Source organism: Bos taurus, chromosome 8 (genome assembly GCF_002263795.3).
Source record: "Bos taurus isolate L1 Dominette 01449 registration number 42190680 breed Hereford chromosome 8, ARS-UCD2.0, whole genome shotgun sequence".
Classification (NCBI taxonomy): domain Eukaryota; kingdom Metazoa; phylum Chordata; class Mammalia; order Artiodactyla; family Bovidae; genus Bos; species Bos taurus.
This window is the reverse complement of record NC_037335.1, coordinates 73256586-73282003: the sequence shown is the minus strand read 5'-3', so window position 1 is coordinate 73282003 and position 25418 is coordinate 73256586. Positions and strand designations below refer to the sequence as shown.

Sequence of the window (25418 nt, the reverse complement as noted above, 5' to 3'; positions counted from 1 at the left end):
AAATATATACAAATATATAACACATACAAAATATATGTCTTGTTTACATAAAAATATAGAGCACAATTTTAAAAAATGAAATAAAAACCAGACTGTGTATTTCAAATATTTCATTTAATAAAGCCAGTGTGTATGATTGCCTATTAATACTCTGTAGGGCATATTACTTAACTTATGAATGCTTGGGTGTCTATTATAACCCTGTCACATTATTGAACCAGTAAAATATTTGCATCTGAATTTTATCATAAAGAAGCAGTGGGAAAGCCATCTGATATTGCTTCCATGTTTGCCTACATAACCTTATACGCCCGTGGAGTGTTTTCTGGGACCTAACTGAGTCTGTACCAACTCTACTTCAGTGAGAAGGAAACCTCTAAGGCCCTTTCAGTTTTGCATGATGTAAACTGCTGTAAAATTTGAAACATGTATCGTTTCTTTCATTTTCCCCTGTAGTCCCTGCTTGCGGAGTTGAGCAGAAGATGTAAATTTCAGTTCAGCCCAGTAGTTCCTGTGTTAACAGAAGCTTCCGAGACCATGATGTAAAGTTTCATTTTTATGTTTTCTAACCTGGGCACGTGGTGTTTAAGGCAGAGAGGACTTAGAGCAGAGTTTAGGACTGCTGTCACTTGGTCGTGTCTCTGATTAATCTTCGGGCTTTGTGTGTCTGATAGAAAACAACAACAGAAAGGTATCGCTTCCTTGAGAAATGGATGTCGGCTAGTAACGAGCAGGGCAGAGCGCCCGGTAGCATGATTGCTCAGAGATCTTTGGGGAATACTGGTGCCGTGACCCTGCTGGCCCTCAAAGTGCTGAGTGTGGAAAATGGGAAGTCTCCCTGGACCTCAAAATGCACAAGATGTCAGAAAAATGTAGCTCTTGGAAAACTGTAGTTTTTGGCTGGGGTGGGAGCGGAGAGTGGAGGGGTGGAGAGAGAGACGCAGGGGCTTATAATATTTTACAGCTCAGGTCCTGCTTACTTTACTGTTCAGATACATGTGTGTTGTTAGATATGTATTTCTAAAATATTAATTAGAATGCATATTTAAAGGTGTTCCATTGCATAGCAGATTTCTAAGCCAGTTGTTTGTTTAGTTCACACAACCTTCAGAGGTCAAACTAAGACCTCACTCCGTTTTTGGCTCTAGCCACTAGCTATTCTCCAAATCAGAGATCTTCCCCAACAGGGATAAGGGTGGAGGTGTTCACTTTGATAACTAGGGTATTTTTCCTAGTTATCTCAGCTTGAAGCAAGTACAAGGGGATGCACCGGGCTTTGATCACATTTCTTATGTACTCTTGTTTTCTGGGGATGGTCAGGCTTGCAAAATGAAGTCTCTGGTTGCTCAGACCACAAGTGGGGTGATGGACAATGAGTGGGAGGTGCTGGCAAGAGCACTCGATGAGGAATTCAGGTAACGGGTCTTGCCCATTCCATCTGGGGCCTGTGCCAGTTTACCTGGGCATTCAGTGAGCTTATCTGCAAAATCGGAGTCGAACAACATGATCTCACCTGCCTTTTCCTTCTCTGAAGTTCTCATCTCTAGCAAGAATTTAGAATCTCTCATTTCTCTTTGGAACTCTCATAAAGAGACAGAGATAAGGTACTCAGACCTTTACCTTCCTGGGAAAGGAATAGAGCTCTGTCCATCTCCTAATGCAAGTGAGAAACTTCTGTGAGCTTCTAGGAGGTAAAACGATCTAACCACACAGACAGATATGAAGATGGAAATGGAGAGATTTGAGAGTTTTTTTTTTTTTTTTTAATCTGCTTGAATGGAAATAGAGCTCCCACTTTTTTTTTTAAGTTAAACTTGTTTCCTCAGTGATTTTACATACCGTTGGAAATATCACCTTCTCCTAAGTAAATTTTCAAAGGGAAGTCAAAACACTGCTTAACAGAAACAGGATCTGCTATGCAGTCAAGCCCGCTGAATGTGGAAGGAAACAAGATTCAGCCGGTAAATATGGTCTAAATTAGAACACCGTCAAAAAGCACTGAAATGGCATAAATAATATTCTGTTTGGAGGACCCAAGTGGGGTAGGGGAGAGAAAAGTACTTAACCAAAAAGAATGGAATCAGCATTTAAAACTCCTTAAATACCTATTTTAGTGTTTACTTTTTTTTTTTTTTCAAGTCTGCCCAGGTTCATATTTACCTGAGAGACCAATTGGCACCAAAGCATGGCCTCAGTCTCCCAGGTAAATAACAAACACTTTGCAGATTGCCCGCCTATTTGTGTTTCATATTCTGGAAACGGCAGGCCTCTGGGTAGAAGCTCACAGAAGAAAGGAGCATGAAGACGTGCCTCCAAGTTAGAGCGCAGGGTGGAGCGTGCAGAGGAGAGGGTACCAGAAACCCCTACTCTTGGAGCTGCGGGCACAGGGGGCAGATTTTGAAGTGTAAGGCAAGCTCAGACATGATTTATGAAAAAGGTGATGTGAAAAACAAGACTCAAACTGCATTCTATTACGTACTGTATATGTTTATTTTTTATAAGACGGTGTGTGTGTGTGTGCTCAGTCATGTTGGACTCTTTGCAACTCCATGGACTGTAGCCCACCAGGCTCCTCTGTCCATGGGATTTTCCAGGCAAGAGTATTGGAGTGGGTTGCCATTTCCTTCTCCAGGGGATCTTCTGGACCCAGGGATTGAACCTATGTCTCCTGCATTGGCGGGCAGATTCTTTACCTCTGAGTCACCCGGGAATAGCCTCTCCTAATCATTGTTTAAAACTCGCACACCTTGTGGATTCTGTGATTTTGCACATCCCTTGCACCCTTGGCCCCCTCCCCTGCCACATATCCTGTTGGTGGTAGCCCAAGAGGTGCCAAAGAAGGCTGGACCCTGGTGCTGGATCCACCCCCTCCCTTGTGTGACCTTGAGCCTCGAGTGCATCTCTTTTCCTCTCTGGCCTTTTTTTGTCCATATGTAAAGTGAGAGGTGGGTTGTATGGAGGAAGTTTCCGTAGTTTCTTAAATCTTTTCTAGCTCTGATATCCTATGAAGTAATCCATGAATTCTGTGTCCAGGTTGAAAATCTTATGCACTCATCAGCTGCTCGCCTGGATTCCAAAGTTTTATTCCACTCATGACAGATGTGGGTATCTGACCCTCCCAGACTGTGCTCCCCCCACTCCACAGATACCACCCCATCACCTCACAAAGGAATGCACTGCTTATTAGGGAAAGTCAAGTTGGAGTGGGATGTTGGGGGAGCTCTTTTGACCTCAGACTGATGGAGAGCGATTGCCCCTCCCTCTGACTGTGGTCTTGGGTGGATCAAATTTGTATTTTTCAGCTCATCCTCAGGCCCCAAGAAGGAAGGGACTCGAGACCCATGACTCTCCCCTCTTTATTGTGCAGCCAAATTTTTCCCTTTGCATTCCCTTTCGAGGGAACAACCTCTGCCTCCTCACTACTCAGCATCCTTGGCCCTTGTCAGCTGCAGCCAGCTCGGCCACTCTCTTGCAGAGCACTAACCTTTTGATTTAACTTTATTTGCCACAGCAGGACGATCACCAAAAAGGGAACAATACGCACTCGCCATCTGGCCTGGCCGCCCGAGGCGCCTCAAATAGCCAAGGGTCCTCTGAGGGGCCGCTGTGAGCGGCCACTGCCTTCCCACCAGCTTCCCTAGATGGGTGCCCTGTTTTTGTTTTTTTGCAAATCAACCTTTTAAAATCCAGATACAGGCTACAGTCAGTGACTCAGAAAACCATAAATAATACAGCAGGCTTTGCTCAAGAAAAAAAAAAAAACAACAAAAACAAACCGCAAAACCAGAAAAAGGTGTATCTACATTATACTTAGCTGGTAACAAGTCGAAGATAAGTTTTTTTTTTTTCTTTTTTTCTGGTGACCCTTAAGCAAGTGTGACAGGCATTAACCTATCAATATTAGTGAGTGATTTAAAATACCAACCAACATTTGCCTGCAATAATTTCTGTTGTAAACGACTCCTTCTGGGCCCTCCTACCAATAATTCAGTGCTCATAAATCAGAACCCAGAGTGCGTTGCTTCTCTCTCTCTTGCCCTGGGCTATTCTTGACGTCTTTTTTTCTAGGGGGGAATCTGGAATCCATTCACATCGCATTTCCCTCCTTCTCTGCGGCCGTCTTCGTATGGGGCATTAAGAGGGAGCTCACGTCTGCAAAATGAGACGAACCTCACGCCCCACACTGCCTTGTTCTGGTGACAGGAGGCTCCGGCTTTCTTTTTCATCACGCTTTCTGGACTCATGATCCAAGAGTCAGACTAGCTCCTAGTGGAAAGGATTCTTTCCAGATCCTTCCACATTAGATGGCAGCAGGGAAGGTCCACACCAAGATGGAGATTTTACTTATGTTAAGAACAGTGGAAGGTAAAGGTTTTTAATTTTAGGAGAGGTATGAGGTGGGGGGACCCCTGACGGTGGTCAGGAAACACAGGGAAGTGATCAGTAATAGAAAGTTCTGGATGAGAATACCAACCCAGCCTGAACCCCCAGGCTTCAGTTTTGCAGCCTGCTTGGGTAACTCCTGACCCACATTTCGGCCCACAGAGGCAGCTTGGGTCCACACAGGCAACCAAATAAAATACCCGCTTCCAGCAAGGTAATTTCTTCAGAGTTAAAAGATTTATTAGGGGAGCCTGAAGAGTAGGGAGGGGGGTGTTGGGGAGGGACCAAGACCCATCTGGTTTGTTGTGGGTCTTTTTTTATTAGAAGGGAGAAAAAAAAACCCTGCTCTGTGGGTTCATATGTCTAAGGAGAGCTCAATTAAAGTTATTTGCTGGAGCTTAAAATATGCCCGCACCTGCTTCAGCGCCAGGCTGGGAGAGCCACACTCGCTCCCAGAGGCGGAGCAGATGAAGGCTCCTGTGTTGGGTGGGGGGAGGATGAAAGAGCTGGGTACTGCGTTTCACTTATGCGTTGGCTCCACTTCAGGATGGGAGAGTCAGAGACCAACCTGGAGGCAGCTTCCTGCTTTACCTGGAAACCTGGGCCTCTGGCCTGGTCTGACCAGGGACCCAAAGGGATCTTCTCTTTGGAAAGCTGGCCAGAAAGGATGGAACCAGAAGAGAGAGTGATCTGGAAGGGATGTCTTACCCATGTCACTTGCCTCTGTGTGGCTACTTCCTTCTTGATAATGGGAAGAGAATAAAGTCTGTTTCAAAGTCTTGTTGTGAGGATAATAAATAATAATGGCCCACATTCATTGAGCATTTGCTACATATTAGGCACCAGACTAAGCCTGTTTTACACATCACCCTGTTGGATTTTTACCGCAACCCTAAGTAAGAGGTAATGTCGTCATGCACGTTTTATAGATGAGCGAAGTGGTGCCAGGAGAGATGAAATTCCTTGCCCATGGTTACTCAGCAACCCAGATTTGTCTGACTCTGAAGCCTGAGCTTTTAAGTGTGTGCTGTGCTCAGTCATGTCCGACTCTTTGCGACCCTACTGACTATAGCTCTCCAGGCTTCCCTGTCCATGGGATTTCTCAGGCAAGAACACTGGAGTGGGTTGCCATGCCCTCCTCCAAAATATTTTCCCCACCCAGGGATCAAACCTGCGTCTCTTGCATCTCCTGCACTGGCAGGCAGGTTCTTTACAACTCACGCCACCTGGGAAGCCCCCATACTACACTTGATCTTAGCCAAAAGGCCAAGAAGCGATGAGATTCGTGGGTAAAAAAGATCTTCCAAATAACATGGCAGTGACACACATTTGCTGTGTCCTGAGACGTTCTCTGGTTCTCATTTAAGGTGTCCTCTTCTCCTGACAGTCTGTTTAGAAACTGTCTTCCCAGAATGGGGGCTCCACACAATTGATACCGTATTTCCTGCCAGTCATAAATGAGCTCCAGGCCTGGTGGGATTGAGAGGGGTCCATAGCCCCTCACCTGCCTTCAGAAGCACAGGTGATTGGTTTCAGAGTCTCCTTCCTAGCTCACATGGTTGATGTTTTCTGTTTTTTTTAAAGATCATTTCTGATTCCTAGGATGCCCAGCAGAAACAGAGCTACTTTTAGACACCAGGGAAGCCATTCATATATGAGACAGAGAAGAATTTGTTAACTTTCAGTGACAAATTTTGTTGTTAATCAGACTTGAACCTACATCTTTTTAGACAATTCTTTATTGTTGAAGGTTTGATTTTAGGATAACCTCAGGCAGAATCCAGGGGCCAGTGACCATAATCTCTATTGAAAGGGGACATTTGGGATCATGTGACTTACTGAGATTCATAAGTAGCTCTCAGGCACCCTTTCACTAAATAGCCCACCAGTGTCCAGAAGAATTACCATCTGCAGCCTACATATTGTGTTGGCCAAAAAATTCATTTGAGTTTTTCCTCTAAGGGTGGTACACGAAAACCTGAATTAACTTTTTGGCCAAACCATATATATATTTATCCCAGGTGATGCTAGTGCTAGAGAACCCACCTGCCAATGCTGGTAGACGTGAGACTGGAGTTCGAGTCCTGGGTCGGGAAGGTCCCCTGGAGGAGGGCATGGCAACCCACCAGTATTCTTGTCTGGAGAATCCCCATGCAGTCCATAGGGTTACACAGAGTCTGACACAACTGAGCGACTAAGCACACACCCATCTATGTAGCTATCCATTGCAGCTTGTCCATGATCACTTCTCCCATCCGCTGTTGATATTGACTTAAGAAACTGTATATATGCAGGGGTGGTGTCTGGGAAGGTTATCTATTGACAGATCACAGGAAAACATCTCTGGCCAACCACGTGCCGGGAATGGCCTCAGGCTCCTGGTAGCTTCACTGTCTTCTCCTGGAAAACTCCTCTTTGTCTTCTTGTGCACTGCAGCATGCTGACTGTCTGGGCTGGCCTTGCTTTATCAACTTTCTCATCACTCAGGAGTCAAGAAGGGTGAAGCCACAGGAAGGAGGGGAATAGGATAGGTCTTTTCTCATGCACAGAGGGAGGAGATGGGCCAAGGCAATTTCTCATCCAAATGTGGAGAAAGGAGACTTGCCTGGTGATTCAGTGGTTAAGAATCTGCCTTCCAATGCAGGGGACACAAGTTTGATCCTTGGTCAGGAAAGTAAATCCCACATGCCTCGGGCAATGAAGCCCACACACTGCAACTAAAGAAAGCCTGAATGCTGCAGTGAAGACCCAGCTCTGCCTAAAAAAAAGATGATGAGAAAGAATTCTGTTTGTTCACAAGGACAGCTCGGAAATCTCCACATAACGGAATATAGCTCTCATGTAGTTTGCAGCAAAACTCTCAGACTGCAGTTACTCTCTTGAAGTCCCTGTTCTCTTTCTTTTTACCTAGATTGATGTTTTGTTGTTTGGTAAATGGGTGGGTGGGGACAAAGTCCAGGAAGTGCTTCCCTCAGGGTCCCAGGGTCTCCTGGAAACAGGCTTGGGCTGGGAAGAGAGTGGAGGGAAAACAGTGCCTACACCACAGTGCTACACTTGGCTTTCTCCATTTGTTTTCAGTTTATTTGAATGGGGAAAAAATGGCAGTTTTCAGTCCCTTATGTCAGATATGCCAGTTCTCATCTTGCCAGGCTATGCATAAAACCCTCCAGAATCCTCATTGCAAAGATGTTGCTGCCCCTCAGGCCTCAGTCTTTGAGCAAAAGCCCTCTTTCCCTTTGAGAAGGAGCCAGCCCAACTTGGAGTGGGGTAGAATGGGTACCCATGTCTGGGTTGTAGGAGTTCCCCACCCTTATTTCCCTTTGGCTTCTTTCGCCTTGCACAGTTTCAACCTCCTCCCCAAATGGTCAGTTAGGGAGGTGGCAGGGCTCCTCCACAATTAGTCATTCATTTCTTTGGCCACACCTCGTGGCTTGTGGGATCTTAGTTCCCTGACCAGAGATCAAACCTGAGTCCCCTGTATTGGAAGCTCAGAGTCTGTTTTTTTGAGTCTTGTTTGTCCTGGGTCTTATTTGCTGCATGGGCTTTTCTCCAGTTGTGGTAAGCAGGGGCTACTCTCTAGCTGTGGTGCGCGGGCTTCTCATTTCTGTGCTTTCCCTTGTTGCAGAGCATGGGCTTAATAGTTGTGGCTCCCAGGCTTAGTTGCTCTGTGGCATGTGGGATCTTCCCGGACCAGGGATCGCACCTGTGTCTCCTGCATTGGCAGGCGGGTTCTTCACCAGTGAGCCACTGGGGAAGTCCCTGGGAAGCTCAGAGTCTTAAGCACTGGACTGCCAGGGAAGTCCCCACAATTAGTCACTTTCGAATGAGTCTTGCTGTGTCAGTTGCAGTCAGTGTAGCTAAGGACAGGGGACCCTTCGCTAAAGCCTGTCAGAGGGCATCACAGCCATGCCGCTCTCCGTCTGGGATAGACCGCTGGGGTTCCCTCTGCTTTGTCTGATCTGATTCGTCTGTTTGCCATTCAGATAAATTTCAAGTAAATGCCCTCCCATCCCCACCTGCTGAGGTGGGACGGTGGACAGAAGAAGTGACTTTTAAGCCCTACAGTGAGTTTATGGATGGGATGGGGAGGGAAGTGGATCCCTTTCAGCAGAGGACTCTAATGTCCTCTGGTGGCCTTAATAGCAGTTCTCTGTCCTGTGTTTTTAGTTAGAATGGTAAGAATCAAACTACCGACACTTTTTGAGTTGGTACACTCGCTGATGTCTGTCCTCTTGTGACAAATAGGATTTCTCCCCCAGTGTAGGCTCAGCTTTGAGGCATTTTCTTTTCACTCCATATATTACTTTTGGCAACTGAGGAAAATAAATAGAACTCTCAGTCTCCAAAGACGTACACCTTTCCACATACCCTGGAGCTGTTTTCAGTGTTGTCCTTGCTGGGTGGAGAGAGAGGCAAGATGAGATGGAAACTATGCAGAATCTTCATCGACACAAAGCCATTGAAGATGGGGTCTATCGGTGTGTGCTTTTAATGTTGCTGAACCAAATATGTTACACTGGGTCTTTATAGACTGAGTAAGTACTCCGACTTCCAACAAAGTAAACCAAAGTAAACGTCACTCTTATGGGAAATAAAATTCCCTGTGGTTAGGGGCAGGGCTGTGATTAATTCAGTGGCAATGAAAAGACCATGAAAATAGAGTAAGATTTTTGACTCTGTCTGCAAAACAATGTGATATCTGCCATAGATACACACATGTATATAATGTGTGTGTGTGTATAGATTTATATATAGTGAAAGTGAAAGCGTTAGTCATTTGGTTGTGTCTAACTCTTTGCAACCCCATGGACTGTAGCCCGCCAGGCTTCTCTGTCCTTGAGTTTTCCCAGGCAACGATACTAGAATGGTTGCCATTTCCTCCTCCAGGGGATCTTTCCAACCCAGGAATCAAACACAGGCCTCCTGCATTGCAGAAGGATTCTTTACCATCTGAGCTACCAGGGAAGCCCATATAATTTAATTCCAAATGATGGGTGGTGGGAAAGGAATTAGTGCTTCTCATATTTAATTATAAATTAATGTACTGATGCTCTAGGTATCATTTCTCCATCAATTATTAATACTGACCTCACTACAGAAATCAGTAAGGAAAAGAGAGTGAGAAAAATCAGCATTGCAGAGCTAAGGACCAAGCTTCTGTGTGTGTGTGTGTGTACAACTCAGTTTACCTTTACAACCATTATCTACTGAACTGGAGATTTCTCAGAGCTCTTTTGGACTGCAGCCTTGCCCAGAGTGCATGCTTTCCTAATGTGCATTTTAACGTTAAATGATTTTTAATATTCTACATATGGTTTCATGGTTTCCAGTCTCTTCTCTGGGAATGAACAGGACTGTGGTATTATGATGAATAGTGGACTGTGTCCAGGACACCCACTTACTTCCCTGCATATCAAACATGTGCTGCTCCCATTAAACACAGGGCTGTCTCTTGAGATTACAGTTGTCCTATCTAATCCAGTCCTGTTTTGTTCCCTCGACTCGATTGAGAAGGATACATTGTTCTCATACATTCTCCCTTTAATTAAATGCAGTAGATATGTCACGTCTATGAAATAATCCAGGTCTGTTTTCACATCTGCGGACATTTTCTCCTCCTCTCCTTCCATTTGGCTTCTTGGAAAGAAAACCAAATTTAAATGTATACTTGGATTAATTGATGGGTGCTATGCAATTTTCCAGGACAGTTTAGATAGGATCTTAATTTTTTTTTTTGGTTTCTAATTGCAACAGAATGTTCTCTGTCACTGCTCTTTGCAGACACTCACCAAAGCCTTCATCATCCATGTCCAGCGATTGGTTTGAACACAGCAATATTCTCATTCAGGTTGGTTCATCCAAGTTCACTTCTACCTCCGTGGGTGCTGGGGTTTACAAGAGAACTTTTGAGTGTGGAGGTCTGCTGGTCTGTGCTTTAAGTTTTAATTGCTGGGGGAGTGATTTGTTAATTGATCCTCTTGATATAAAGTACTGGCAGGACTTTTCTAGGTATGTAGCACTTGCTTTCTTCATCATCAGCAAGGAAACCTGATATCTGGGAAAATTCTCCATTCAATTATAATTTTAAAATACTGGAGTAAACTCCTAGCAATTCACAAGAGGCTAAACTAGAGCCCCATTAGAAGGGTACTACAAGTAAACATTATTAATTATAAAAAATTGCCTAAATTAGATTTTTTTCACACCTGCTTCTTGCTTAATTAGCTAGCAATCCACATATTCCATTCGGTTGAACTCTTACTATTTATTCAAGCATACTTGACATTAACATACTGTTTGATGTTTGATATACTCAGTTTTAATTTAACCACATGACAACAAATGGTGTTTATGAAACACCAGTGAGCTGGAAAAATACCCTGTATTGGAGATGCACATGGGACTGAATAGAGGATTTTTCTCTAGGAAGATCTGGAAGGCAGTAAGAAAATGAGAGTCTCATTTTAAAAAATTTTCCTTTTTTCGTTCCTATTTTCTATTATACCCCTCTGTGGAGCTTTGGAAGAACCTAAAAGACACTACCAGTCTGTGTATGATGCAATATATCCTTGATAACATTGATGATAGAAGAAGTATTGTCCACATATTGGTACTTGGGGATGATCTTACAGACCTGCTCTCATATTAAATGGCCACACCCTGGCCATTCTTTAGGGATTTAGGAAGACAGCAGGAACATGAAGATCTTACAGGTAAATGGGGCTATCTAGTGTCAAGGAGGAGAAAGTCTTGACCTTCAGTAGCTAGTCATTTTCCTAGGTCTTGGTTAAGCCAAGGTGACCATGTGATTTCTCCCAGGGGAACCTGGAACTGAGCATCTCCCCCCATACTGATCTTACACTTGAGAGTCCAAAGTCATGCCCTTTAAAGTTGTATAAACAACAGGAATGGGTTAGACAAGTTTAACATCGACCTGCCAGCAAAGACCTTGAATTAGTTTGTTTCCCACATATAATTGGGTTTAATCCTTCAACTTTCCCCCTGCTCCTCCCACGAGCCCCAAACAGTGACGGAGTCCTGGTTGTGATTCTTATCAGCCACTTTGTAACACGAGTGCCTTGCAATCTAGTGATGAAATGCAACTCAGAAAACCCCTGGGGGCCGAGAGACAAAAGAGAAAATCGTCTCCATAATGTATCGATTCTGACTAATGACATCACTTGTTGTAGGGGATTCAGATTGATAGCCCCTGGCCTGTCTCCAGTGAGACACCATTTTACATCTGACTCTGATCAAACCGTCTGTAAATCATTTTGAACTTGGGTTCTGTAGATTTTGTGTTCACACCATGGAACGAGGGCTTGGGTTTGACATCATTATTCTTCGTGGGGCTGTCTTTGTTTAAGAGTCACTTAAAGTTTTTGGCTCCTGGAGAATAGAGAAGCTTGTTAGCTGAGGAAAACATGTTGATGTCACACACTTGCAGATGTTTTTTTTTTTTTTTGGTCAGGCTGTGTGGATCCAGGAAAGTGCATGGCGTTCCCTGTGATAGATGGATGGCTTTGGGTTCAGAGGCCAGCTTCAGATATGTCAGGAGAATAGAAGCAGTCCAAAGGGGTTGCCATCTCTTGGGACTTGGCATATTTACATGAGGGTCAATGCTTCTTGCTTCTGAAGGGGCCTGTTATCTTGAGACTGACTTGATATCTGAGGCAACTGGGTACCTGGATACTGGCTGCATCAGAGGCCACCACCCCCAGCACCCTGAACTCATATTGCTCCCAACCGTCAAAGAGAGTGGATCTTGGGTAGGATTTGGAATAAAAAATTCACCCCTCCTCTCATTTTTCTGTTTTACCTTCATGTGTGGGGATACACTAATTCACAATATGGTTTGAATGGAGCAAGAAACAAATAGTATTTGTATTTGACATTCAAAAATGTGCATCCTTTCCCACCTTTGTTAATTATTTGTATTTAAATGTTGACTATTCCTTATGTCCAAACCATTTAGGCAGTGGGTGGAAGGACTTTTTTTGTGTGGGGGGAGGGGGCAGCATAGCCTGCGAGTTCTTAGTTCCCTGACCAGGAATCGAACTTGTGCCCCCTGCAGTTTAAGTGCAGAGTCTTAACCACTGGACCACCAGGGCGGTCCCTGGAAGGACATTTTAGAATTACACAAAACATGGTTGGCTTATACATTTTCTGAAGACAGTTTGGAGAAGGCAATGGCACCCCACTCCAGTACTCTTGCCTGGAAAATCCTATGGACGGAGGAACCCGGTAGGCTGTAGTCCATGGGGTCGCTAAGAGTCGGACACGACTGAGTGACTTCACTTTCACTTTTCACTTTCATGCATTGGAGAAGGAAATGGCAACCCACTCTAGTGTTCTTGCCTGGAGAATCCCGGGGATGGGGGAGACTGGTGGGCTGCCGTCTATGGGGTCGCACAGAGTCAGACACGACTGAAGTGACTTAGCAGCAGCAAAGACAGTTTGGATAGATTGTAATCTATAGAAAGTTAACAAAACGGGAGCTTTCAACTTGATAGGGGTAACGGTGAGTGTATTATCCATCTCAGGGAGCACATACGATACCATTTGGTTTACCTTCAACCCATTCCCAACTGTGGGCTCCTCTGGTGCATGGAGCCCTTCTGAAAGGACTCATTATTTTCTGTTCAGAGTTTAGAGCAATTTAGGAAAGCCAGCGAAATGAGAAAGAGTGTCCACGTTGTTGATAACTCAAAAGTATGATAAATAACAAATTATAAAATTAATTTAAATTGCTGCAGGGAAGTCGAATTCCTAACTTTTGATTACTTTGCATTGTAAACTTTCTCTTATAGAAAATTTCAAACACACCTAAAAGTGGGGAGAATAATATAATGAATCTTCATATATCCTGTCACCCAAGCTTATTTCATATATAGTCTAATGCTCTTTTTGAATTTTAGTTGTAACTTTCTGCTGTTTCTCTTTTTTCATCTGTACAACACAACACAGTATACATCTTTTGCCTCTTTTCCCACCACATGCAGAGAAGGCCATGCACCCCCACTCCAGTACTCTTGCCTGGAAAATCCCATGGATGGAGGAGCCTGCTGGGCTGCAGTCCATGAGGTCGCTAAGAGTCGGACACGACTGAGCGACTTCACTTTCACTTTTCACTTTCATGTGTTGGAGAAGGAAATGGCAACCCACACCAGTGTTCTTGCCTGGAGAATCCCAGGGACTGAGGAGCCTGGTAGGAGGCCATCTATGCGGTCGCACAGAGTCGGACATGACTGAAGTGACTTAGCAGCAGCAGCAGGAGTAAAAGATACCTTTTTGTTTTTGTTGTTTAGTTGCTAAGTTGTGTCCCACTTTTTGTGACCTCATGAACTGTTGCCCTACAGGCTCCTCTGTCCGTAGGATTTCCCAGGCAACAATACTGGAGTGGGTTGCCATTTCCTTCTCCAGAGGATCTTCCTGACCCAGGGATCGAACCCACGTCCCCTGCTGGGCAGGTGGATTCCTTACCACTGAGCTACCTGAGAAGCCAAAGATATCTTTAAGTGGATTTAATTAATTGTATATTATATTCTGGCCTTCTGAAGAGTCTACCAGTGATTCTTTACTGGTATAAAGAATCCTGACCAACCCAACAACACCAGCTCTCAGGAGATCTTTAAATGATGCTTTAGAGAATGGACAATGTCAAAGAGCAAAGGCTCTTGACTATGTAGAGTATTTTCAGAGGACCATTTCTTCTTTTATGGAGTCATCTCATGTGAGAAAGATCTATAGATATCCCTAACAAAGCAGAAAACTTGAAGTAAATTGAACCTTTCCAGTGGGGTTCATCCTGACTGTTGATAACCCCATAATTTTAACCCCTCATTCATTGATGACACTGGTGAGATCTGATGACTGTTTATTCTGACCATCAGTTTGTATATTTGTATGTGAGGTTAGTTTTCAGAGGCAGTGGTTTTGCTCTGTCTTTCATTGTTGGAACAACTGGCATCACTGCCTATTGTACAAGCTGGTTTTAGGGCCCCTCTGCCAAGCTGTGTGCAGAGAGCCCTAGCTGGCCGTGTGGTATGGACCTACTCCTTTCAGCGGGACTCCCACTTCTTTATTTGTGTTTGGCTGCACTGGGTCTTCGTTGCTATGCATGGGTTTTCTCTAGTTGTGGCCATCAGGGGCTACTTTCCAGTTGTGGTGGACTGGCTTAGCCACCCCATGGCATGTGGGATCTTCCCAGACCAGGGACTGAACTGGTGTCCCCTGCGTAGCAAGGCAGATTCTTAACTACTGGACTGCCAGTGAAGCACTCCCACTTCTTTTACTTATTTTTTGTTTGTTTCAAATACTTTTAAATATAAATTTATTTATTTTAATTGGAGGCTAATTACTTTACAATATTGTATTGGTTTTGCCATACATCAACATGAATCCACCACAGGTATATATGTGTTCCCCATCCTGAACCTCTTCCCACCTCCCTCCCATACCATCCCTCTGGGTCATCCCAGTGCACCAGCCCCGAGCATCCTGTATCATGCATTGAACCTGGACTGGCAATTCGTTCATATTTCAATGCCATTCTCCCAAATCTCCTTGCCCTCTCCCACAGAGTCCAAAAGACTGTTCTATACATCTGTGTCTCTTTTGCTGTCTTGCATACAGGGTTATCGTTACCATCTTTCTAAATTCCATATATATGTGTTATACATACTGTATTGGCATACTTCTGGCTTACTTCACTCTGTATAATAGGCTCCAGCTTCATCCACCTCATTGGAACTGATTCAAATGTATTCTTTTTAATGGCTGAGTAATACTCCATTGTGTATATGTACCACAGCTTTCTTATCCATTCATCTGCTGATGGACATCTAGGTTCCTTCCATGTCCTGGCTATTGTAAACAGTGTTGTGATGAACATTGGGGTACACGTGTCTCTTTCAATTCTGGTTTCCTCAGTGTGTATGCCCAGAAGTCCCACTTCTTTTAGATAGGCTATCTAGGGACTTCCCTGGCGGTCCAGTGGTCAAGACTCCATGCTTCTGCAGGGGGCTCAGGTTCAATCCTTGCTTGGGGGAACTAGCATCCCATGTGGCACAGCCAAAAACACAGTGATAAAGTAAAATCATTAAAAAAAATAGGCTATCCATCTGAGACTTTCCTTCACTCAGAAACTCAAATGAGGTCATGATACTGAGTATTCTTACATCACTGAGCAAGGGCTGAATCTGCCCTCATGGTGCTGAGACCTCCAGGGTAGAGGAACAAAGTAAGGGTGGGGTGTTCATACTCTTGAGTTGGCAGTGAAGTTCTCCTTGATCCTCCCACCTTAAATGCTTGAAGATCATTGCTTCAGGGTAACAGATGAGTTGTGTATGTGCTCAGTCACTTAAGTCATGTCTGACTCTTTGTGACTGCATGGACTGTAGCACGCCAGTGTCTTCTGTCTATCGAATTTTCCAGGCAAGAATGCTGGAGTGGGTTTCCATTTCCATCTCCAGGGGATCTTCCCGAACCCAGGATTGAACCTGGGTTTCTTGTGTCTTCTATATTGGCAGGCAGATTCTTTACCACTAGTGCCACCTGGGAAGCCCTTTTGGAGACACATTTGCATCATAAAACCATGCAAGAAGGCCCCTTCCCTTTGCTCTCCTGAGAAGGGATATTATTACTATGCAAGTGGGAGAAAGAAAGTGTCCGAGAACAGTTGAGACTCTGTCAGATGAAAGTTTCCTCTTGGACACAACATGTTTTAAGTACAGCTTCAGAGAAGGAACACAGAGGAGGAGAATCTGATATCAGGAGACCAGAGAGCAGATGGACAAAGAACCTGGATGCAACAAGATTTTAGGAGGAGCTGCTCTGGAGTTTAGGGACTGCCTCTGAAACGGATGGGAGGAGAGATGACCAAGAACATTTGTGATGATGCATGGTCTTCTTTCCTCACTCCCTGATGACATTTGCTTCTGAGGCATCCCCACTCCTGACTTTCAACCCTTCTATTTTGGATACCATGTTTTAGATGGGACTGCAGAGATGGACTGCAGAGGATGAGTTGGTTGGTTAGCATCACCAATTCAATGAACATGAGTTTGAGCAAATTCCAGGAGATAGGGAGGGACAGGGAGGCCTGGTGCTACAGTTCATGGTGTTGCAAAGAGTCGGACATTACTGAGTGACTGAACAATGACAAGCAGAGATGGAATTCTTGGTGATGAAAGCCAGAGGGAAAGGAAGAGGGGCAGAACTTGGAGGTAGAGGTATTTGGAGGGATGGTGAATGGCTGTGGTGTGAAGGACCGAGATGGCAGCAAGCTGTGGCTTTTTAGGAAGAACAAAATAAAAAAACAAAACAAACTTCCCCAAACAACAGACTAGAATCAGTCCCACTGTGGGAAGAAAAATCTTGGTTAACTTTTCATACCACAACTCATTTGCTTGTAAAAACACATTTAAAACATGGGTTGTTCTCCTCCCCACCACCCTCCACCCTGCCCTGGAAGCCAAAAAAACAACCCTATGTTACTCCAATCTTTGCAGGACATTCTTACCAAATCTAAGACATCTTTTATTTTTATTTTGCAGTGGGGTAGAAGGCAATGGCACCCCACTCCAGTACTCTTGCCTGGAAAAGCCCATGGATGGAGGAGCCTGGTAGGCTGAAGTCCATGGGGTCGCTAAGAGTTGGACATGACTGAGCGACTTCACTTTCACTTTTCACTTTCATGCATTGGAGAAGGAAATGGCAACCCACTCCAGTGTTCTTACTTGGAGAATCCCAGGGACAGGCGAGCCTGATGGGCTGCCGTCTATGGGGTCGCACAGAGTCGGACACGACTGAAGCGACTTAGCATAGGCAGTTAATAAATTATGTTGTGATAGTTTCAGGTGAACAGTGAAGGGACTCAGCCATACATATACATGTATCCATTCTCCCACAAACTCCCCTCCCATCCAGGCTGCCACATAACATGGAGCAGAGTTCCCTATGCTAGACAGCAGGTCCTTGTTGGTTAGCCATTTAAAATATAGCAGTGTATACATGTCCATCCCAAATTCCCTAACTATCCCTTCCCCCCATCCTTTCTCCCCTGGTAAAGTTTGTTCTCTATGTCTGTGAGTTTGTTTCTGTTTTAAAAATGAGTTTAACCCATCTAAGACATCCTTGAGCCCAAGAACTCCTGAGTGGTCATTCCCCTACCTCTCTATAAGCTTGGCCTCAATTTATCCTCCCCCAGTGCCTTTCTCCTTGTCCTTTCACTGTGCTAACTTGATGAAGTCCTTAGAGCAGTTGAGCAAGGGCTGAGGCTGACTGTGGGCTTCCAAGGTGGCTCCATGGTAAAGAACCCACACATCTGTCAATGCAGGAGACATGGGTCTGATCCCTGAGTCAGGAAGATGCCCTGGAGAAGGAAATGGCAACCCACTCCAGTATTCTAGCCTGGGAAATCCCATGGACAGAGGTGCCTGGTGGGTTATGGTCCATGGGATTGCAAAGAGTTGGATACGACTGAGCACATATGTGACTCGGGATGCATGTATACATGAGGCTGATCTTGCCACTAAGAGCAAGGTTAGGATAAACAAAGCATCCAGTCTCAATTTTCTTTTCTTTTTTCTCTGGAAAAAGAGATGGAAAGAGGCTACTTCAGATTCTACTGAAGTCATAATAAAACCAAGCCCAGTGGGTCACCATATGCTGGAGGGGGAGTTAGTTCTCTGGAGCCTTAGTGTACACACTCAGGGAGAGAAACAAAGAGAAGGAAAGGAGCAGCCCTATTGGCAACTGTTGTTAGGTAGGATAAACAACGGCCAGTCACTGGCATGGAGCGAAGGCTCAGATTCCAACAGCACTCGATGGGGAGCCTTCCTTAAAAAATTAGAAGAAGCTGGGTTGGAGCTGGTCCATGCTGGGAATGGCAGAAGAAGCAAAAACAAGAGTAAATGAATGGAAATTAAGCAGCAGGAAATGGGGATTTGGCACAAAGTTGGAATTTGAAACTGCAGAGAGGTGTCAGTGATAAGGTTGTATAGAGTTTCTGGCCAAAAAAAAAAAAAAAAAGAGAGAGAGAGAGAGAGAAGGAATGCAGATGTGTTCATTGAATAAAGTACAGATGGGGAAAGGGGTAGGAAGGGGAAAAAAAAAATGCCCGGGAAATCGTAATGAGTGGAAGTGCATTTCTGTTTTGCAAAGCTCTAAAAATTATTCTCCCCGTGTGTCTGGATGAAATTACAGGTTGGTTCAGATTGTTCCAATCTACGAGAGAGATTAAGGCAGCGTTTATTTACTTTTACCTTTTCCTGCTCTGGGCTGACTGGGCTGTTTCTGTCGGGAGGCTCCCAGTGGGGCTGGGCAGGCTGGATCCAGGTGTGAGTGGCTGTTTGGGGTCGGCTCAGAAACTCTATCCATCAGCATCTTTTTAGTTAGAAATGGGAGGGACATCTCTGCAGAGCTTGCATCATTGTGCGGGTTCCTTGTCTGTGTGGGGGAGCTCACAGGGGTCTGACCTTCCCTAAGCAGGCACCCACTCGGTTGGTTGTGGAGGGGAGCACGATTGTTTTGGTTCTGCCCCTCCCCACTCCTCCGTCTCACCCCCATCTGGAGGTGCCAGGTTGAACTCTCTGGCAGAGTTACAGATCAGTCCTTGAGTTTAAACATTGTCTTATTTGGCTTAATGAACAGGAGGACTGATGTTGGCCTCTGTATTGTACTCTGGTCCTTTCTTTTTCTTGACTGTTACTGGGCAGAATTAAATAATGTAAAGCGAACTGAAAATCTCTCAGTCGTGTCCAACTCTGTGACCCCATGGCCTGTCCTTGGATTTCTCTAGACAGGAATACTGGAATGGGTAGCCATTCCCTTCTCCAGGGGATCAGGAGATCTTCCCAATCCAGGGATCGAACCAGGATCTCCTGCATTGCAGGCAGATTCTTTTACTGTCTGAGCTACCAGGGAAGCCCCAAAATTGTAAAGGATCTTGCTAAATACTAGTGCTGCTCAGGCAGTGGGGCTGGAAGGCAATGCGTGTGGTGGAGGCAGCCCATGGAGTGGGGGCGGGCAGGTAGAAACATCTCAGGTTCTGAACTAGGAGGGTGATACGGGATGAAATCATTTTGCCATCCTTTTTATTTTTTGATTTACTAATTTTTAGTTGAAGGATGATTACTGTACAATATTGAGTTGATTTCTGCCATACATCAACATAAATCAGCCATAGGTATACCTATGTCCCTCCCTCTTGAACCTCCCTCTCACCTCCCACTCCACTTTGCCATCCACAGGTATCCATTTCTCAATTTCCCAACAGGACTAACTGTAACTACCTAATGTATTTTAGAGCATTTGTTTGTTCAGTGAGATACTTGTGAGCATGTCTGTATGAAAGAGTCCTGAAGAATATCCTATATTTTCTTATGCAAGGTGCCATCATCTTCATCATCTGTGGGCGGAATGGTCTGATGGCAGTTTTAGCCAAGAGGTGAGGTGTCACGAGGCAGAGGTCAGTCTGGACACATGGATCCCATAGCCATCTTTCTTCCAAAGAGTGAAAACAAGTGCTTTGGGGTATACCCAGTGGCCTCTCTGGCTCGTGTTTTTAAGAGCAGTGGAAGATGTAGCAATAAATGTGGTCCTGGCCAAGATTTCCAATCTATCAATATGGATACTGGCAAAGACACAGTGGTGGGTAATATATCAATCTGGACTTCCTGCTTTCCTCCACTTGATGAGCAGCGTTTCCTTGGGGATAAGCACAAATGTCATGTGTTCTATATCAGTCCTGCTGACACAATCGTCTGGATCACATTCAATTCGGATTGTGTATCAAGTTGGGAAAGCATACTGTTTAAATTTTAGCATTTAAAAATGAAAATTGGACAAAAAGTGAAGGGTGGGTGACCATGAAGACTTTGCTGTCTCAGCAGTGCCACCTGCCCCCCTGGAGGGCTCCATCCTTGAGTTTCCACTTTCTCTGATATTCCGGGAGCAGAAGTCATGGTCTCCCTTCCCCACTCATCTGCAGACCTACCTGTATATCCTACCATGCTTTTTTGAGGGATTAGAAAATGTATATTAAAACTTTGCTTTCTTATCTATTCTCACTTATCTGTTCAGAAGGTAGCACATAGCCAAAATGAGAGCCTTCAAAGGTTTGCAACCTGGATGGGAGCGGTTGGTGAAAGTGCCCTTGAAGGTGGTGTATGAATACAAGTTATAAGAGTATAAACAGTAGACTCTCCAAAGGCACTCTCCCTTCTTCCTTCCTTCATGCCCTTTATTTCTTCTCCTTTAAAAAACATATATAGCCTACCTAAAAATATAGAAAAGTTGTCAAAAAACAATATTTAAAATATGCCTCTAAAAACCTTATTTTTGTTTTTATATATGTTCTTAAACACAGGAGTGTATATATTGTACAGGTTGGCAAGTATTTATTAAATCTCTATTATGCCTTTAACTCTTTAAGCCCTCCAAATGTGTAAGAGTCTCATAATATAAATAATAATCCTACCCATAAAATATCTCTGGAGCTTTTCCCTCCTCTCTGTTCCCATGGCCCCCACCTTAATTTAGCCCCTTATCTTTCACCATGGCAAACATAATGGCCTCACAGCTGATTTCCTGTCTCCAGGCACTTCTTCTAGCCCAGAATGAACTTCCTAGAGCACAAGCTTGATAGCATTTGCACCTCTGCGTGAGGACCCGGTGGCATTCTAGAGCCTGCAAGAGAAGCCCACACACCAGTCCTTGGTGTCCGGCTCGGCCAGGCTAGGACCGAGCGGAGGCTCTCTGATCACAGTGATGTACGTGGTTGCTGGACTCTGCTGCATCCCCAAGCTGTTTGCAGGGATATGCACTCTTCTCTGATCCTCCCAGCATAGGGCAGTTCTTGGGGCACCTTGTTTACAGCTGTGTCCCAAGCTGGAACGCGGCATCTACATCCTCAGAGCGAAGACCCTAGACCCCAGAGCCCGCACAGAAATCACCATGGTGCACAAATTAGGCACAGCTTCCACTTTTACAGGGGTAGCAATCCATATGGGGAAGACAGACACGGCATAATTAAAAGTGCAATGAATATAAGTATCATCCAGAACTGCAGGGTGCTATAGCAGCAAATAACCAGGGGACCCAAACTGTAGGGAGCGGGAAAGGCTTCCTGTGGGGAGGGATATGGGGACAGGAGGCCCGAAGAAGCGTGGGAGTTCCCCAGGGCGGGGCGGGGCGGGTGAAACTGGCAGTGTGTCCGGGCGAAGCTGGCAGTGGGTCTGGGTGAGAAGGGAGATCTGAGTAGGGCCTTGAACCGTGCGGGTAACATTTAAATGAGCAGAGACAAAGGGACAGCTGAAACTATGTATGTAAACTATATATATATATTTGTTGTTGTTTAGTCACTAGGTCGTATCTGATTCGTTTGTGACCTTGTGTACTTGGGCTTCCCAGCTGCCACAGTGGTAAAGAATCTGGCTGCCAACTCAGGAGACATACGAGAGGCGCCAGGTTTGATCACTGGGTCTGGAGGAGGGCATGGCAACCCACTCCAGTGTTCTTGCCTGGAGAATCCCATGGACAGAGGAGCCTGGAGGGCTGGTGTCCATGGGATTGCAAACGGTCGGACAAGACTGAAATGATTTAGCATGCACACAGGGACTGTAGCCCACCAGGCTTCTCTCTCCATGGGATTTCCCAAGCAAGACTGCTGGAGTGGGTTGCCATTTCCTTCTCCATGGGATCTTCCTAACCTAGGGATCTAACCTACGTCCCCTGCATTAGCAGGCAGACTCTTTACCACTGAGCCACCAGGGAAGCCTATAAGTATACATACACACACACACACACACACACTTATATATACACCACACACATATAAACACACACACATATACACATATATGTATACACACATCCACATACACACATGCACACACATATAAATACACACACACATATATATACACACACACACACATATACACCACACACATATAAACACACATACATATACACAAATATGTACACACACATACACATATACACATGCACACACATATAAATACACACATACATATATATATATACACACACACACACACACACACACACACACATACATATAGACCCAATTGGCTCCCTTGATGAAGACTGTTCAAATATTTGGATATTTCTTCTTTAGTGCCTGGTAGCATACAGTGTGTGGGAGAATCAAGTCCCGTTATTTGCCCTTGTCTCTTGGAACTCTGTCTCCCTGAACTTATGATGTCTCTACACCTGGCAGAGAGTGACTGGGTGAAACAGAATACCGCCTTCTTAGCCAGTGCACTTGGGTGGGGTCATCGAGCAGCAAGATGCCAGCTGTAGTTCCAGACCCAGGTGACTGCCTTTCACAGCTGGCAGCCACCTAGGGCCGTCCTTTGGGCCCTAGGGGATGCGGGGGCTGCAGCACCCCTGGGGATGCTGGCATGGAGGCTCCGGGAGAGTGGTGTGGACTCCCCTGCAGCCCAGTCTCACTCTTCCTCTGCGGGAACTATTTTGAGACTCTCCTGCCATCCTTCTGTCTCCCCCACACACCCTTAATATGACTAGAATATAGCTGGTTCGAGCTAACATGTGTTCTTATAATTATGTTGCTAGCATGATAGATTATTTATTCCACTGATTTTTTTTTTTTTTTGAGTCCCAGCTCTGTGTACCAAGACTAAGGAAGCTGTTTAAATAAAGAGATATGAATACACCTTGACAGCAGCTTATGGAAAAAGAAAAAAAAAAGAAAAACCCCAACCTTTAAGAGATCTGAAATCTGTGTCCCATCTGTTTAATATGTAACCTAATGTGCTACCGTGAAGCTCACTTTCCCACCGGGAAGCAGCTGAAGGGAGAATCAGAGGCTCTGCCTGTTAAACTGTCAACCCCTGACTGCCGAGAGCAGGAGCCCTAGTACATCCAGCCCCGAGGGGGTGTGTCGCCTGGACCAGAGACCCTCATTCACCTGCAGGAGTGTTCTGTGAGTTGAGGTTTAGTGCAGTAAGCACTGGCATTGAAAGGGCCTCTCCGGTCCTTGGGACCAGGGTTCCTCTATTTCTGATGGAAAATCTGAAGCCCAAAGCAGCGTCTGTGCTTCCCTGGTGGCTCAGTCAGTAAAGAATCTGCCTACAATGCAGGTGATCTGGGTTTGATCCCAGGAAGATCCCTGGGAGAAGGAAATGGCAACCCACTCCAGTGTTCTTGCCTGGAGAATCCCATGGACAGAGGAGCCTGGCAGGCTAAGGAGCGTGGGGTTGCCAGAGTTGGACACGTCTGAGCGAGGAAACCATCAAAGCAGTGTCTTGCTGGTGGTTGTATAAACCCAGTGGAGGTCAAGCCCTAGGGCACTTGCTCTGACTTTGAATTCAGTGTGTTTTCTGCTACATGGCAGGGAGCTGGAAGTCAGTGCCAATGGAAAGTCAGTGCCAGCCAGTCTAGAAAGCAAGCAGAAGCCTGAAATCAGCTTCCTCAGGCTGCTTTCTGTGACTTGTCTAGGGAAGAGAAGATTCCTTCTTACCTCTCCTGCCTAAATTTTAGTAACTGGATTAACTCCAGTTAGTGCCTGTATTATTGTGCTAAGTTGCTCGGTTGTGTCCCACTCTTTGCCACCCCATAGACTGTAGCCTGCCAGGATCCAGAGGAGGCAAGACTTTCCAGGCAGGACTATTGGAGTGGGTTGCCATTTCTTTCTCCAGGGGATCTTCCCAACCCAGGGATTAAACCAACATCTCCTGAATGTCCTGCTTGTAGGCAGATTCTTTACCACTGAAACATCAGGGAAGCCTGTGCCTGTATTATTACCTTAAGGAAAACTAAGTGTTCATTCATTCCTTCAATCAGTCATTCAACCAAATTTACCAAAGGTCTATTATGTATATGTATTTTGAGGATGTAATAACCAATCCAATAGAATTCCTGTCCTCCAGAGCTTTCCAAAAGTAAACAAGTGATGGTGGTGGTTTAGTTGCTAAGTCACGTCCAATTCATGCAACCCCATGGACTATATAGCCCGCCAGGCTCCACTGTCCATACAATTGTTCAGGCAAGAATACAGGAGTGGGTTGCCATTTCCTTCTCCAGGAGATCTTCCCAACCCAGGGATCAAACCCAGGTCTCCTGCATTGCACATAGATTCTATACCATCTGAGCCATCAGGGAAGCCAAACAAGTCATTATGGTTCACTTATTATGGTAAAGAATTCCTGCAGTGGTATGTGCCATTCAGTGAAGTACACAAGCCCCCTGGAGGCATGGAGCAAGGAACCCAGGCTGTTTTAGAGCTGGGGGGTCTTGGGGAAGGCTGCTTTTCTCTGGCCTCAAGTTCTTGATCTGCAGCTCGACTAGGTGGTCTCTGTGAGGTTGGTGTGCTTGTTTGTTTTCCTATCTGAACATCTTGAATAAGGTGTGAGGTTGTCCTGTGAAGGATGCAAGAGAAGCATAAGACAGATCCCAGGCCTCCAGGGGCTTACAACCTAATTGGGAAAAGAACTTCATACTCACACAACAAATAGGAAAAATTCCAAAGCATTCTGTAGGTCAGGGCTGTGCTATATGATACACATAATAAATACTAAGAGAAAAAAATCCGAAAGGGGAAAGAATAGAATGAGTTGGAGGAGGCAAAAAGAGCGGCGGGGGACGAGACGGACATTCATTTGGGTTTTAGCTAAACTGTAGGATTTGCCTAGATGAAGGGCAAGGTTTAGGAAGGGTGCTTTGGTGTGAGGGTTGTGAGAAATTAACAAAGTCTTCAAGGAGTGAACATGACATGTTGGGGACGAGCCAGAAGGCTGAAATGATTTGTAATAGGTCTTCACCTAATGATTGCCCAGGTGGTTTGTAAATTCTAACATACACAGGGTGAGCATATGCCCCAGGTAGCCCCAGACGGTCCTGGTTTACATGCCTGTTTTCCTGGAATAATTATTAACAGAGCCTCCTTTGATCACTCCTCGAAGTGTTCGTATTAAAAATGATTAGACAAAGTATCATTGTTAACAAAGCCTGAATGTTCATCTTGACCTTGCCTTTTTGTCTTAGGG

General features: G+C 45.1%; 1 protein-coding gene across 1 annotated transcript in view; it reads left to right on the top strand.

The window, feature by feature from the left end:
* EBF2 (EBF transcription factor 2) overlaps positions 1–25418 on the top strand; it is a 219743-nt gene that overhangs the window by 78334 nt on the left and 115991 nt on the right.